Genomic DNA, 16330 nt, shown 5'->3' with positions numbered 1-16330 from the left:
TGGCCCTAAGCACTTTGTTTTCCAGTATTACCACCGGATACATAAATGCCACAGACACATAACTGGGTGAACCTTTTTAGATTGTGACTCAGCTTTGCTAAAGTCCCCAATTAGAGGTGTCTAGGGTTCTTAGCACACTCTTCTTTTTCTTTGGACCTTGACTTTAACCGCTCAGTCTCAAGTTTTCACTTGACTCCTTCACGCCACAAGCACATGGTTAGGGATAGCTTGGTTTAGCCGCTTAGGCCAGGATTTTATTCCTTTAGGCCCTCCTATCCACTGATGCTCAAAGCCTTGGGATCCTTTTTATTTACCCTTGCCTTTTGGTTTTAAGGGTTATGGGCTTTTTGCTCTTGCCTTTTGGTTTTAAGAGCTTTTGGCTTTTTCTGCTTGCTTTTTCTTTTTCTTTCTCTCTCTTTTTTTTTCGCTATTTTTCTCTTTTTTTTCTGCAAGCTTTTTGTATTTACTGCTTTTTCTTGCTTCAAGAATCATTTTTATGATTTTTCATATTATCAAATAACATGTCTCCTTGTCATCATTCTTTCAAGAGCCAACATATTTAACATTCATAAACAACAACTTCAAAAGACATATGCACTGTTCAAGCATTCATTCAGAAAACAAAAAGTATTGTCTCCACATCAATATAATTAAACTAAGTTCAAGGATGAATTCGAAACCATGTACTTCTTGTTCTTTTGAATTAAAAACATTTTTTCATTTAAGAGAGGTGATGGATTCATATTCACTACTTTAAGGCATAGACACTTAGACACTAATGATCATGTAATAAAGACACAAACATAGATAAGCATTTAACATAAAGAAAATGAAAAACAGAAAATTTGAGAACAAGGGATGAGTCCACCTTAGTGATGGTGGCGTTTTCTTCTTGAGGAACCAATGATGTCCTTGAGCTCTTTTATGTCTCTTCCTTGTTTTTGTTGCTCCTCCCTCATAGCTCTTTGATCTTCTCTAATTTCATGGAGGATGATTGAGTGATCTTGATGTTCCACCCTTAGTTGTCCCATGTTGGAACTCAGTTCTCCTAGGGAGGTGTTGATTTGCTCCCAAAAATTCTGTGGAGGAAAGGGCATCTCTTGAGGCATCTCAGGGATTTGAGCTTCTTCATGCGTCTCTTGAGATCCATGAATAGGCTCTCTTGTTTGCTCCATCCTTTTTTTAGTGATGGGCTTGTCCTCATCAATGAGGATATCTCCCTCTATCTCAATCCCAGCTGAGTTGCATAGATGGCAAATGAGGTAGGGAAAAGCTAACCTTACCATAATGGAGGACTTGTCAGGCACCTTGTAGAGTTCTTGAGGTATAATCTCATGAACCTCCACCTCTTCTCCAATCATGATGCTATGGATCATGATGGCCCGGTCTATAGTAACTTCAGACCGGCTGCTAGTGGGAATGATTGAGCATTGAATGAACTCCAACCATCCTCTAGCTACAGACTTAAGGTCCAGTCTTCTCAGTTGAACCAGTTTGCCTTTTGAGTCAATCTTCCATTGAGCTCCTTCCACACATATGTCCATGAGGACTTGGTCCAACCTTTGATCAAAGTTGACTCTCCTTGTGTAGGGGCGTGCGTTCTCTTCAATTATTGGCAAGTTGAACGCCAACCTCACATTTTCCGGACTAAAATCTATGTAATTCCCCCGAACCATGGTGAGATAATTCTTTGGGTTTGGGTTCTTACTTTGATCATGGTTCCTAATGATCCATGCATTAGCATAGAACTCTTGAACCATTAGAATTCTGACTTGTTGGATGGGGTTTGTTAGAACTTCCCAACCTCTTCTATGGATCTCATGTCGGATCTCCAGATACTCATTTTTCTTGAGTTTGAAAGGGACCTCGGGGATCACCTTCTTCTTGGCCACAACATCATAGAAGTGGTCTTGATGGGCTTTTGAGATGAATATTTCCTTCTCCTATGACTCGGAGGTGGAAGATTTTGTCTTCCCTTTCCCTTTTCTAGAGGATTCTCCGGTCTTAGGTGCCATCAATGGTAATGGAAAAACAAAAATCTTTATGCTTTTACCACACCAAACTTAGAATATTGCTCGCCCTCGAGCAAGAAAAGAAAGAAGAGATGAAGAAGAAGAAGAAATGGAGGAGAGGGAGAGAGGTTTGTGTTTCGGCCAAGAAGAGGAAGAGAGGGTTGTGTTGTGTGAAAATGAAGAAGAATGGAGGGGTTTATATAATGAAGGGAGAGGGGTTAGGTTCGGCCATTTAGGGTGGGTTTGGGTGGGAAAGTGATTTTGAATTTTGAAGGTAGGTGGGGTGTATGAAGTAGGTTTATGGGGAAGAGTGGGTGGATGTGAGTGGTAAATAGGTAATAGGGAAGAGAGCTTGAGGTGATTGGTGAAGGGTTTTGGGGAAGGGTGTTTATTGGGAAGAGAGGATGAACATTGAGAAGAGGGAAGAATATGAGTGGAGGTAGGTGGGGATCCTGTGGGGTCCACAGATGCTGAGATGATCCTGTGGGGTCCACAGATCCTGAGGTGTCAAGGATTTACATCCCTGCACCAATTAGGCATGTAAAATGCCTTTGCATGTAATTCTGGCATTTAAAAGCCGAATTGGTGCTTGTTCTAGGCGTTCAGTGCCCAGATGCAGCATGTTTCTGGCGTTGAACACCAGTTCTATGCTTGTTTTTGGCGTTCAGCGCCAGCTTTCCTCAGTGTGCATTCCTGGCATCTGAATGCCAGGATGCTGCTTGTTTTGGGCGTTCAACGCCAGATCCATGCCCTGTTCTGGCATTGAACGCCAGCCAGATGCTCCTTACTGGCGTTTAAACGCCAGTAAGCCCTTCCTCCAGGGTGTGATTTTTCTTCTGCTATTTTTGATTCTGTTTTTAATTTTTTTTGATTGATTTTGTGACTCCACATGATCATGAACCTAATAAAACATGAAATAACAATAAAATTAGATAAATAAAAATTGGGTTGCCTCCCAACAAGTGCTTCTTTAATGTCAATAGCTTGACAGTGGGCTCTCATAGCTCCACACAGGTGATTAGGTCAAATTTATAGATTGCCAATACCAAACTTAGAGTTTGGATATGGGAGTTCAACACCAAACTTAGAGTTTGGCTAAGGCCTCCCAACACCAAACTTAGAGTTTGACTGTGGGGGCTTCAGTTGACTCTGTACTGAGAGAAGCTTACTGTGCCTCTTTTCCATGTTTACAGAAAGGTGACATTGAGTTTTAAGCACAAGGGAGTCCTCATTCAATTGAAGGACTTGTTCACCTCTGTCAACATCAATCACAGCTCTTGCTGTGGCTAGGAAGGGTCTTCCAAGGATGATGGATTCATCCTCATCCTTCCCAGTATCTAGGATTATGAAATCAACAGGGATGTGAAGGCCTTTAACCTTTACTAACACGTCCTCTGCTTGTCCATAAGCCTCTTTTCTTGAGTTGTCTGCCATCTCTAATGAGATTCTGGCAGCTTACACCTCAAAGATTCTAAGTTTCTCCATTACAGAGAATGGCATGAGGTTTGTTACTCAGGTTGTAAAATTTGTTATTCGTTCTCTCCCTGGCAATGGTGCCAACAAACTGGTACACAATACCATGGTCCAAACATAACTTCACAACTTCGCACAACTAACCAGCAAGTGCACTGGGTCGTCCAAGTAATAAAACCTTACGTGAGTAAGGGTCGATCCCACGGAGATTGTTGGTATGAAGCAAGCTATGGTCACCTTGTAAATCTTAGTCAGGCAGATATCAAATGGTTATAGTATTTTCGAATAATAAAAATAAATAAATAGAAAATAAAGATAAAAATACTTATGTAAATCATTGGTGAGAATTTCAGATAAGCGTATAGAGATGCTTTCGTTCCTCTAAATCTCTGCTTTCCCACTGTCTTCATCCAATCAGTTTTACTCCTCTCCATGGCAAGCTTTCTGTAAGGTCATCACCGTTATCAATGGCTACATCCCATCCTCTCTATGAAAATGGTCCAAATGCTCTGTCACGGCATGGCTAATCATCTGGAGGTTCTCGATCATGCTGGAATAGGGTTCACCCTCCTTTTGCGTCTGTCACTACGCCTAGCACTCGCGAGTTTGAAGTTCGTCACAGCCATCCCTTCCCAAATCCTACTCGGAATACCACAGACAAGGTTTAGACTTTCCGGATCTCAGGAATGGCCATCCATGGGTTCTAACCTATACCACGAAGATACTAATAACTCGGACTCGGTCCCCTGTATTAGATATCTAAGAGATATTCATTCTAGCTTGTTTGCATGTAGAACGGAAGTGTTTGTCAGGCACGCGTTCATAAGTGAGAATGATGATGAGCGTCACATAATCATCACATTCATCATGTTCTTGGGTGCGAATGGATATCTTAGAAGCGGAATAAATTGAATTGAATATAAAACAGTAGTACTTTGCATTAAATCATGAGGAACAACAGAGCTCTACACCTTAATCTATGGAGTGCAGAAACTCTACCGTTGAAAAATACATAAGTAAAAGGTTCAGGCATGGCCGAATGGCCAGCCCCAATGATCTAAGAACTAGACGTCCCAAGATGTCTAATACAATAGTAAAAAATCCTATTTATACTAAACTAGTTACTAGGGTTTACAGAAGTAAGTAATTGATGCATAAATCCACTTCCGGGGCCCAGTTGGTGTGTGCTTGGGCTGAGCTTGAAGTTTACACGTGGAGAGCTCATTCTTGGAGTTGAACGCCAGTTTGTAACGTGTTTCTGGCGTTTAACTCCAGACTGCAGCGTAGAACTGGCGTTCAAAGCCCTTTTGCATCGTCTAAACTCGGGCAAAGTATGGACTATTATATATTGCTGGAAAGCCCTGGATGTCTACTTTCTAACTCAATTGGAAGCGCGCCATTTTGAGTTCTGTATCTCCAGAAAATCCACTTTGAGTGCAGGGAGGTCAGAATCCAACAACATCAGCAGTCCTTCTTCTACCTCTGAATCTGATTTTTGCTCAACTCCTTCAATTTCAGCCAAAAAATACCTGAAATCACAGAAAAACACACAAACTCATAGTAAAGTCCAGAAATGTGAATTTAACATAAAAAATAATAAAAATATCTCAAAAAGTAACTAGATCCTACTAAAAACATACTAAAAACAATGCCAAAAAGCGTATAAATTATCCGCTCATCATTGAGCCCTCAAATATTGCTGGGACATTTCTGCAATGGCATTTTGAATCTGGCTTAAATCCAGTGCAAATAGAAGCTTGTCCCTGAAATTGTTGTTCTACCTATTGCTCCTCTTGTTGTTCTTCCATTTGTTCTTCCTCTCTTCTTCTCCTCTGTGGTCTCTTCTGTTGCTGGATAACTGTGACATTCATCATTCTTTTCAGGGTCATTGGTATGCCCGGGTTCAACAAAATTGGATTTGGATCTTGTAGTGGTACCCTTGCTTTTGTGCATAACCTCATGATGGTTCTTGGGTAGTGTAACCAAGCTTCTTTTGAATTCTTCTCTGAGATCTCTTAAATATCCTTTGCAATGATCTCGTGGACCTTTATCTCCCCTCCTATCATTATGCAATGTAGCATGATGGCCCTTTTCTTTTTAACTTCTGAGGTATTCACAGTGCCCAAAATTGATCTCCTTATAAGCTCATACCACCCTTTTCCTTTAGGGGAGAGATCCCCCTTTTTCAAATATTTGTGCCTTCTATGATTATCTCTCTCCCAGTCAGCATTAATCACACAGATATCACCAGTAATTTCATCATAATTTGGATTACCATTTATTCTCTCATGCTAACCTGGTTCATCAAAGTGTGCAGCCCTCAGTCCTAAAACCTTCATGATGGTCTTTGGACTAAAATCAACCTCCACACCCCTTACATAACTCTTGTAAGTTGGGGCAATGGTTGTATCCAGCCTTACCGTGTTGGCATAAAATTCCCATATGATGCTTGCATTTATCCTGGTGATTGGTGAGGTAAGAGCCTCCCATTTCCTCTTTCTGATTTTGGCTTTTATTTCGGGGCATTCATCATTGGGCAGCTGGAAAGGGATCTCTGAAAGTATCCCTTTGGCTTTCATCCACTCAAATTGCATTTGGTGGAACCGTGATTTAAACTTCCATTGATCATAGCTGCCCTCACTTTCCTCAACAACAAGTTTCTTTCTTCTCCTTCTTTTGAAGATTGACGAAGACGCCATGGCTACCTTGAGTGTTGGCCGAATAAAGGGATGAAGAATGGTGAGGAAGAGTGACTGATGTGGCTTGGAGAGTGAGAGTTTGGCCTAGAGTGAGAGTTTGGCTTAAAGGTGAAGTAAGGATATGAAATCAAAGAGAACAAGTATGGTTTAGAGCAAACAGAACACGGTTACTAGCTTATGCTCTTAAGGAATGTAGGAACTAAACTCTAGGATGTAAAAAGGAGTATGGGTGGAAGGATGCAACAAGGTTGCAATGTAGGGGCTTATTTATAGCAAAATTGTTGAAGAATGGATGGTGAAGATGCTCTTGAGGGTATGGGAATGAATGGTGTGCATGTAAAGATGAATGAAGACAAGGACCACCTCTTTATTGGGCACATGGTTCGGTCTCCTAGGTGCTGAACCTTGTAGATTTTTTGCTTCCCAAAAAGCAATTTCCAAGCACATGTGATTCACTTTTCCTCCTTTTGACAACTGTACTTGCATGGTTTTGTCCTTTCCTCAATCTTCTTTACACCTATCCATTTTAACAAGGAAACAACAAGCAACAAAATTTGATTTTAAAAGGTGGCGGTCAGCAAGTGAAAGGTAAAGAAAAACAAAATAAAATTTGCTATATATTCCTTATTTATGAATAACCAACTATGCCCCTTTGAAATTAAATAAAATTTTGGTGAACACCAAACTTGTTTTATATCAAATGGTTCATATCAAACCCAATTAATCTCTGTCATGATTAGTATATTCATCACAAGGAACATTTTATTTTCTACTTTAACAAAATAAATTCATAAAATAATGCAAGACATGGTTTATCTTTTCATGAATTTGAGTCTTAGAGCAAATGTGACTTTCTTGAAACTCATAGCACATGTAGAACACCAAACTTAATATTTGGCTATATACTTCAATAAAATAAATGAGTATATATCCTAAGATGGTTACATGATCATCATGCGTGGAAAGCCATTTTAGAGTGCCTTTAGGCACACCAAACTTAGGAATCATATATATGCTTTAAAATGATATATGCAGCCATCAAATCTACCCATGAAAGCTCAAATTCATGCAAGAAGAACCATTAATTATTGATGTTAAAATAAAAGCAAGAATATTAAATCATGGGTGGTGCATGAAATTGTGATCATCAATGGCGCCAACAACTTGGTACGCACAATTGTAATCTTAACTTTTTGTCACAACTCCGCACAACTAACCAGCAAGTGTACTGGGTCGTCCAAGTAATAAACCTTACGTGAGTAAGGGTCGATCCCACGGAGATTGTTGGCTTGAAGCAAGTTATGGTCATCTTGTAAATCTCAGTCAGGTGAATTCAAATGGTTATGGAGTTTAAGATATTTAAAAGATAAATAAATATAAAATAAGATAAAGATACTTATGTAATTCAATGGTGAGAATTTCAGATAAGCGTATGAAGATGCTTCGTTCCTCCTGAACTTCAGCTTTCCTATTGTCTTCATCCAATCACTCATACTCCTTTCCATGGCAAGCTTATGTTGGGTTTCACCATTGTCAATGGCTACCTCCCGTCCTCTCAGTGAAAATGGTCCAAATGCGCTGTCACCGCATGGCTAATCAGCTGTTGGTTCTCGATCATGTTGGAATAGGATCTATTGATCCTTTTGCGTCTGTTACTACGCCCAACACTCACGAGTTTGAAGCTCGTCACAGTCATCCCTTCCCAAATCCTACTTGGAATACCACAGACAAGGTTTAGACTTTTCGAATCTCAAGAATGCTGCCAATCGATTCTAGCCTATACCACGAAGACTCTGATCTCACGGAATGGAAGGCTCGGTTGTCAGGTGAGGCAACCATGCGTCATGAACCAGGAGGCTAAGAGATACGCACTCAAGCTATTGCAAGTAGAACGGAAGTGGTTGTCTGGCACGTGTTCATAGGTGAGAATGATGATGAATGTCACAGATTATCACATTCATCAAGTTGAAGAAAGAGTGTATATCTTAGAGAAGAAGTAGGCGTGAATTGAATAGAAAAATAATAGTACTTTGCTTTAATTCATGAGGAACAGCAGAGCTCCACACCTTAATCTATGGTGTGTAGAAACTCCACCGTTGAAAATACATAAGAACAAAAGGTCTAGGCATGGCCGAATGGCTAGCCTCCAAAACATGACCAAGAGATCAAAAGATAAACTAAAGATTTCCAGATCAAAAGTATGTGTATACAATAGCAAAAGGTCCTATTTATAGAAGACTAGTAGACTAGGGTTTACAGAAATGAGTAATTAATGCAGAAATCCACTTCCGGGCCCACTTGGTGTGTACTTGGGCTGAGCGTTGAAGATTTCATGTGTAGAGACTTTTCTTGGAGTTAAACGCCAGCTTTTGTGCCAGTTTGGGCGTTTAACTCCAGCTTTCATGCCAGTTCTGGCATTTTGACGCCAGAATTTTTATGCTGACTTGGAACGCCAATTTGGGCGATCAAATCTCGGGCAAAGTATGAACTATTATATATTTCTGGAAAGCCTAAGATGTTTACTTTTCAAAGCAATTGAGAGCGCACCAATTGGGCTTATGTAGGTCTAGAAAATCCACTTCGAGTGCAGGGAGGTCAAAATCCAATAGCATCTGCAGTCCTTTTTCAGCCTCTAAATCAGATTTTTGCTCAAGTCCCTCAATTTCAGCCCAAAAATACCTGAAATCACAGAAAAACACACAAACTCATAGTAAAGTCCAGAAATGTAATTTTTATTTAAAAACTAATAAAAATATAAAAAAAACTAACAAAAATATACTAAAAACATACTAAAAACAATGCCAAAAAGCGTATAAATTATCCGCTCATCAATGGGCTGCCTCCCATGGAGCGCTCTTTATTGTCACTAGCTTGACATCAGTTCTCCGTTGGGGTGGCTGATGATTATAGTGCCTCAGCTTGTCCCCTCTCACTGTGAGCCTTTTTCCTGTGCTTTGATGAACAATCTCTATATATTCCAGCAAGAGTGTTTGGTTGACAGTGTAATAATCATCAGATTGTGGGAATGTCTCCAACTATTGGTAGATCAATTTTACTTTGTCTCCTTTTGAGAACCCCTCAGTTGGGATTTTCTTGTTTCTCCATCCTTTTGGAACTTTTTTCTTGCCCTTCTTTCCTTTATTTGGTGACCCTTCTTTCTTGGCATCAGGCCTTATGTCAGGGGCTTTCTTTCTAATGATTACCCTTGTAACCTCTTCATGCAGTCCCTTCTCAGCCTTCATTTCCTCATAACCCTTTTGTTTTTCTTCACTGGTAGTCCTCTGTACCAAGGATGAGTTGATGAATGTTTCCTTGGGTTTTTCCTTCTAGTTCAAGTCTTCCTCCTCAATTCTCATGCAGCCTTTCTTTTCAGCAGGATGCTGCATCTCCTTAAAGACATATAGGGTGATCTGCTCATCATGTGCTCTCAAGGTCATCTCTCCTTTCTCCACATCAATGATGGCTCTTGCTGTGGCTAGGAAAGGCCTTCCTAATATGATAGAATCGCTCCCTCTTCATCTAGATCCAGGATTACAAAATCCACTGGAAATATGAATTTCCCCACCTTGACTAAGAAATTCTCCACCACTCTATTGGGGATTACCATTGTCTGTCAGCAAGTTGCAAGGACATCCTTGTAGGCTTTACTTCTTCTATAGACAACCTTCTCATCATAGATAAAGGCATCGGGTTGATACTTTATCCTATATCACACAGTGCCTTATCAATGGACATGTTGCCAATAGTGCACTTGGTGGGAGACCCTTTTGAATTACTCACTGCATTCTTGTGTCAAGATCACAGTCTCCTTTTTATTTCAGCTTCTCTTCTTGTTAATGAGTTCCTTTAGAAATTTTGCATACAAGGGCATTTGCTCCAATGCTTCAGCAAGGGGGATGTTGATTTCCAGCTTCTTAAAAACCTCCAGAAACTTGGAAAATTATTGATCCTTGAGCTCTCTTTGCAACCTTTGAGGGTATGGTAGAGGAGGAATGTAATGTTTAACCTCCTTCCTCTGTTCTTGTGGGGGCTCTATCATAACTTATTTTCCCTTCTTTGAAGCCTGTGACTCATCCTCTTTCTTCTTGGAACTCTCTTGATCATTTTCCTCTGCTCCCACTTCTTTCTTGCTGTTAGCCTTGTCATTTTCCAATTGTCTCTCACTCCTGAGTTGAATTGCTTTACATTCCTCCTTGGGGTTGGGAATGGTGTCACTTGGAAAAGAGTTGGTTGGCCTTTTAGTAGGTTGTTTGGACAATTGTCCAATCTATCTTTCCAGATTTCTCAATGAGGCTTCATGGTTCTTTTTGGCCAATTCTTGATGCTTCATCATTTTCTCCATCATTATCTCTAAAGTGGAGATTCTTTGGGATTCTCGAGGTAGTTGTGGCTGATTATGAGATGTGGATGGTGAATGAAAATTATTGTGGTTAGTTGATGGGTTATTTGGTGGGTAGTAGGTGGATACAAGATGGTTGTTTTAGGGTTTTCTATATGGATTTTGGTTAGTATTTTGATGGTTTTGAGGGTTGTTTTTCTGAAATTATTTTGGTTGGAGTTTCTTTCCAAGGCTGCTGGTTCTGGTTCTCTCGCCACCTCAAATTGGGGTGGTTTCTCCAAGAGGAATTGAAAGTGTCCCCATGGAAATCATTTGGTCCAGAACCTTGATTTTGCATGTACTGCACTTATTCAGGCTGCTGTTCCTCACAGCTTTCCTCCTGCTGTCCCCACACAACTGGTGGTTGATTAGTAATGCTCACTGCTGCAAGCTGCAGGCCACCCATCCTTTTTGACATCATTTCTATTTACTGTTGAAATTGCTGATGCATGATTTTGTTTTGAGCCAAGATTGTATCAACACCTTCAAGCTTAAACACGCCACTCTTTGGAGCTGCTTGCCTTTCGGAAGAGTAAAAATACTCATTGTTGGCCACCATGTCTATAAGATCATGTGCCTCTTGAGAAGTTTTCATCATTTGCAAAGACCCTCCTGAAGAATAATCTAAAGCTTTCTTTGAACTCATGGTCAAGCCTTCATAGAAATTTCGTAGCTCCACCCATTCACTGAACATTCCCTCTGGACACCTTCTGATCAAAGCTTTATATCTCTCCCAGGCTTCATACAATGATTCTCCTTCTAACTGCCTGAAGGTTTGCACATCGATTTTCAGCTTAATGATTCTTTGAGGGGGTAGAATTTGGCTAGAAATTCGCTAACTAGATCATCCCAGTTGGTGATGCTTTATTTAGGGAAGGTTTCTAGCCAATGTGTGGCTTTGTCTCTAAGTGAGAATGGGAATAACAAAAGCTTATAGATGTCAGGGTGGACTACATTTGTTTTAATAGTGTCACATATTCTCAAAAACACAGAGAGTTGTTGGTTTGGATCTCCAGCAGCACTTCTTCCATACTGACAATTATTTTGGACCAGGGTAATCAATTGAGGCTTAAGTTCGAAGTTATTAGCATGGACATTGGGGGTTAAGATACTGCTCCCATAATTTTTTGGGTTGGGGATAGTGTAAGAGGCCAAGACTCTTCTCTGAGGCTGACCATTATTGTTGGCCACATCCTCAGGTGGATTAGGGATGTTACCCTCCATCTCTTGATCTTCTTCTTCTGATTCTTCTTCTCCAATAACTCCCTTCCCTCTTGCTTCTGTTATCAATCTCAGTAATGTTCTCTCTGGCTCAGAATCAAAGGAGGTGGATTCACCTCTTCTTTCACCTGGCATACAAACACAAACAAACACAAAAACACAAACAGGGTACTCTGTTGCTAGATTGAGGTTTAGCAGAAACAAAATCTCAAACAGTTAGTGTTCTTAGTAAAAACATAGAAAAATACTTAATCTAGATTATCACCTACTTAATCATTGTCAATCTAAATCAATCCCCGACAATGGCGCCAAACACTTGATGAGGGAAAATCGATTCCACACAAACTCACCGGCAAGTATACCGGGTCGCATCAAGTAGTAAAACTCACAGGAGTGAGGTCGATCCCACAAAGATTGATGGATTAAGCAATTTTAGTGTGGTGATGAATTTAGTCAAGCTAACAAGTGATGGTTTGAGTGAAATTTGATTAACAAGAGGTAAATAGCAAGAAATTTAAATGCTAGATGTAAATTGGTAGAACTTAAATGGCAAGAAAGATAAATTGTTGAAACTTAAAGTGCAAGAAATTAAAAGAGCTGAAACTTTAAATTGCAAGAAATGTAAATAACTGAATCTGTGATGCCAGGGCATTTTGGCCATTTTCACTGACCTTTTCTTTACTGTTTTAGGGTAGTTTCATGCATTTTCTTGGTAAATAAGCAAGTTTTGGGTAGATAGACACTTACATCTTGATTCAAGCAAATATTGTGAACTTTACATGATTTCATGAGAGTTTTGCATGAATTGAATGATAAAATGGATGATGCATGATCTCATGATTAGGAACCAAGCTTTGATGCACTTTATTTGCTTGATTTCAGGACAAAGGAAGCAAGGAATAGCCACGTTAATCTAATTAACGTGACCACTAACATAGAATGGGAGTAAGTTTACAGCGTTAATGGAAAAAGTGATCATCAATAACGCCTTCAAAAGCCATTATAGCCCACGTTAGTTGCCATGTTAATTACATTAACGTGGAAGCTAACGTGGAGAAAAAGGGGAGCTCCAACGTTAGTGGTAAAAGTGAATACCACTAACGTTCCAAAAGGACACACTTGGCCACGTTAAGAGTCACGATTAACGTGAACTCTAACGTGGGAGGAACAAAAAATCGCCAACGTTAGTGATACTCACCTTTGTCCCTAATGTTGGACTAAGCCAATATTGCCTATGTTAGTGGTCACGTTAAAACCACTAACGTGAAGGGTAACGTGGAGCAAGGAATGATCGGCCAACGTTAGTGACACTCACCTTTGTCACTAACGTTGTAGATGGAAATCACCACCACGTTAGTGGTCACGTTAATGCAATTAACGTGAGGCACTAACGTGGGAAGAAGGGGCGTTTGCAACGTTAGTGACAAAGGTAAGTGTCACTAACGTTCTCGAAACTTGGGCATACCCACGTTAAGGGCCATGTTAGTTACACTAACGTGGATCACTAACGTGGGAAAAAGAAGTAAGGAGCAACGTTATTGGAAAAGGTGAATGCCAATAACGTTTGTAAAGGACCGAGAGCCAACGTTGGTGGTCATGTTAGTGCCACTAACGTTGAAGTTAACATGGGTTAATTAGGTCTAGAGCGTTAGTGAAAAAGGTTATCGTCACTAACGTTTTCGAACCTAAATTTACACTTAACGTTAACGTCACTAACGTGCTAACTAACTTGCTACCATGCCTGATTCACTTTCTCTCTGCAAGCAAAGCTAAGCCCAATGAAGACTGTAACTGCTTCAACTAAAGATCAAAGGCCCATATCCAAGACTTGAAGAGCCAACTAGAAGATCAAAAGAGTAGTATATATAGGAGTAGTTTTGAACTAGTAAAGGAGCTTGGCATTTTGGAGAACTACACTCTGTATATTTTACTTTCTCTGCATCTTCTAGTTTGATTTTTAGAATGTATTTTTCATTTTTGCTTTCCATTTCCAGAGCTATGAACAACTAAATCCCTTTTCATTGGGTTAGGGAGTTCTGTTGTAATTTGATGGATCAATAATAGTTTTCATTATTCTTCTTCTTTCTTTTCTCTTGATTTGACTAGAAAGCTTTCGTTCTTCATCCAATTGATTAGCTATCTTGGAAGAGAAGCTTTCCATAATTGGATCTCCTTAGAACCTTGGAAGAGAAATGAGGAGATCATACTAGAAATGCTTTCTCATGCTGGACCAAATTGGGGTTTGGATGGATATAGTGACATATAATCCTACCAACACTTTGATTTGGGAATGCATGTGGTATAATCTGTGACCAAACTTCATCTTTTCCCATGAGCAATTAAATCAAGGAATTGGGCAATTGTTCAAGCTTAGAGAGATTGGGTTGCCAAGGAATTGGGATCTAATCACTTAAGATTGCCAAGGAGATCAATGAATGCATTGATTGAGGAAGAGATGAAAATGAACTTGATCCGGAGAATACAACATCTCCTGAGCCCAATGAATCCCCCATTTCTGATCTTACCCATTCTCTTTATTTTCTGCCATTTACTTTTATGCTCATCTTCCCAAATCCCCATTTAAGATTCTGCAATTTACTTTCCGTTATTTACATTCCGCCATTTATTTCTAGCACTTACACTTTCTGTTATTTACTTTCCCGCCATTTAATTTTTTGTAATTCCTCAACTCAATTTCTGCTTAGCTCAACTAGAACATTCCTCTAATTAAAGTTGCTTGACCAATCAATCCCTGTGGGATTTGACCTCACTCTATTGTGAGTTTTTACTTGACGACAATTCGGTATACTTGCTGAAGGGAGATTTGTTGAGAGACAAGTTTTTGTGCATCAAGTTTATGGCGCCGTTGCCGGGGATTGATTTTGTATCAACAATGATTAAATTAGTGGATAACTAGATTGAGCATTTTTCTTTTGTTTGGTTTTAATTCCATTTGAGTGATTTACTTTCAGTTTTACTTATTTTCTTTCCTTTATCCCTTACCCGTTTGTTGTGTTTTCGTCATTATTTATAATTCAGTTCACTAACCCACTAACTGTTTGATATATTGCATCACTTACACTAAAAACATTTCTAACAAGAGTACTTTCTGCATTCATCTTCTTCTTGCTTTTGCTTTGTTGGTTGTATGACAGGTAGAAGAAGCGGGGCTTCAACTTCCTTTGATTCTGAACCTGAGAGGACCTTCCTTAGATTAAGGAGGGAAGCAAGAGGAAAGAGAGTCGTTGGTGCTGAGGAAGAGAAGGAGTATTTTGAACCAGACATGGAGGAGAATGTGGAGAACCACCATGAAGAAGAAGCTTACAACCATGCCAGAGAAGGACCAGTGAATCATGCTGGGCAAGAGAGAAGAGTTCTGGGCTCTTACATCAATCCAAACCCAGAAAATTACAGAAGTAGCATCCAAAAGCCAACCATACATGCTAACAACTTTGAACTAAAGCCTCAGCTCATCACCCTCGTTCAGAACAACTGTTCATTCGGAGGAAGTGTCCAAGAAGACCCCAATCAACATCTAACCAACTTCTTGAGGATATGTGATACTGTGAAGTCTAATGGTATTCATCCTGACACTTATAGATTGCTTTTGTTCCCCTTTTCACTCAATGACAAAGCATCCAAATGGCTGGAATCCTTCCCGAAGGAGAGTTTGACAACCTGGGAAGATGTGGTGAACAAATTCTTGGCAAGATTCTACCCTCTTCAACGAATCAATAGGTTGAGAGCTAAGGTACAAACCTTCAGGCAACAAGATGGTGAAACCCTTTACGAAGCATGGGAGAGATTTAAGGACATGACAAGAAGGTGCCCACCAGATATGTTCAATGAATGGGTGCAGTTACAAATTTTCTATGTGAGTCTTTCTTATGAATCAAAGAAGGCAGTAGACCACTCATCCGGGGGATCTCTGAACAAGAAGAAGACCATTGAAGAGGCCATAGATGTCATCGAGACTGTAGCTGAGAATGACTACTTCTATGCCTCTGAAAGAGGCAATACTTGAGGAGTAATGGAGCTGAACAACATGGATGCGCTGCTGGCTCAAAACAAGATGATCACCAAGCAGCTGGCTGACCTTACCAAGAAGATGGAAAGAAACCAAGTTGCAGCAGTCACCACCTCATCAGCAGCTCAAGAAGGAGTGAATGCAGAGGAATAGGGTAACTGATGAGCGGATAATTTATACGCTTTTTGGCATTGTTTTTAGTATGTTTTTAGTAGGATCTAGTTATTTTTAGAAATGTTTTCATTAGTTTTTATGTTAAATTCACATTTCTGAAATTTACTATGAGTTTGTGTGTTTTTCTGTGATTTCAGGTATTTTCTGGCTGAAATTGAGGGACTTGAGCAGAAATCAGATTCAGAGGTTGAAGAAGGACTGCTGATGCTGTTGGATTCGGACCTCCCTGCACTCAAAGTGGCTTTTCTGGAACTACAGAACTAGAAATGGCGCGCTTCTAATTGCGTTGGAAAGTAGACATCCAGGGCTTTCCAACAATGTATAATAGTCCATACTTTGGCCAAGA

General features: G+C 40.0%; 1 non-coding gene across 1 annotated transcript; it reads right to left on the bottom strand.

Annotated features, from left to right (window-relative positions):
• Nucleotides 1-15519: 15519 nt before the first annotated feature.
• Nucleotides 15520-15626, bottom strand: LOC148567992 (small nucleolar RNA R71). The gene has a single exon (XR_015882481.1). It is a non-coding gene; the product is annotated as a small nucleolar RNA R71 (small nucleolar RNA).
• Nucleotides 15627-16330: the final 704 nt, after the last annotated feature.

The sequence above is a fragment of the Arachis ipaensis genome, chromosome B4 (genome assembly GCF_059453495.1).
Source record: "Arachis ipaensis isolate K30076 ecotype BB chromosome B4, ASM5945349v1, whole genome shotgun sequence".
Classification (NCBI taxonomy): Eukaryota; Viridiplantae; Streptophyta; class Magnoliopsida; order Fabales; family Fabaceae; genus Arachis; species Arachis ipaensis.
The sequence above is the reverse complement of the archived record's forward strand: the minus strand, read 5'-3'. Positions and strand labels throughout refer to the sequence as shown.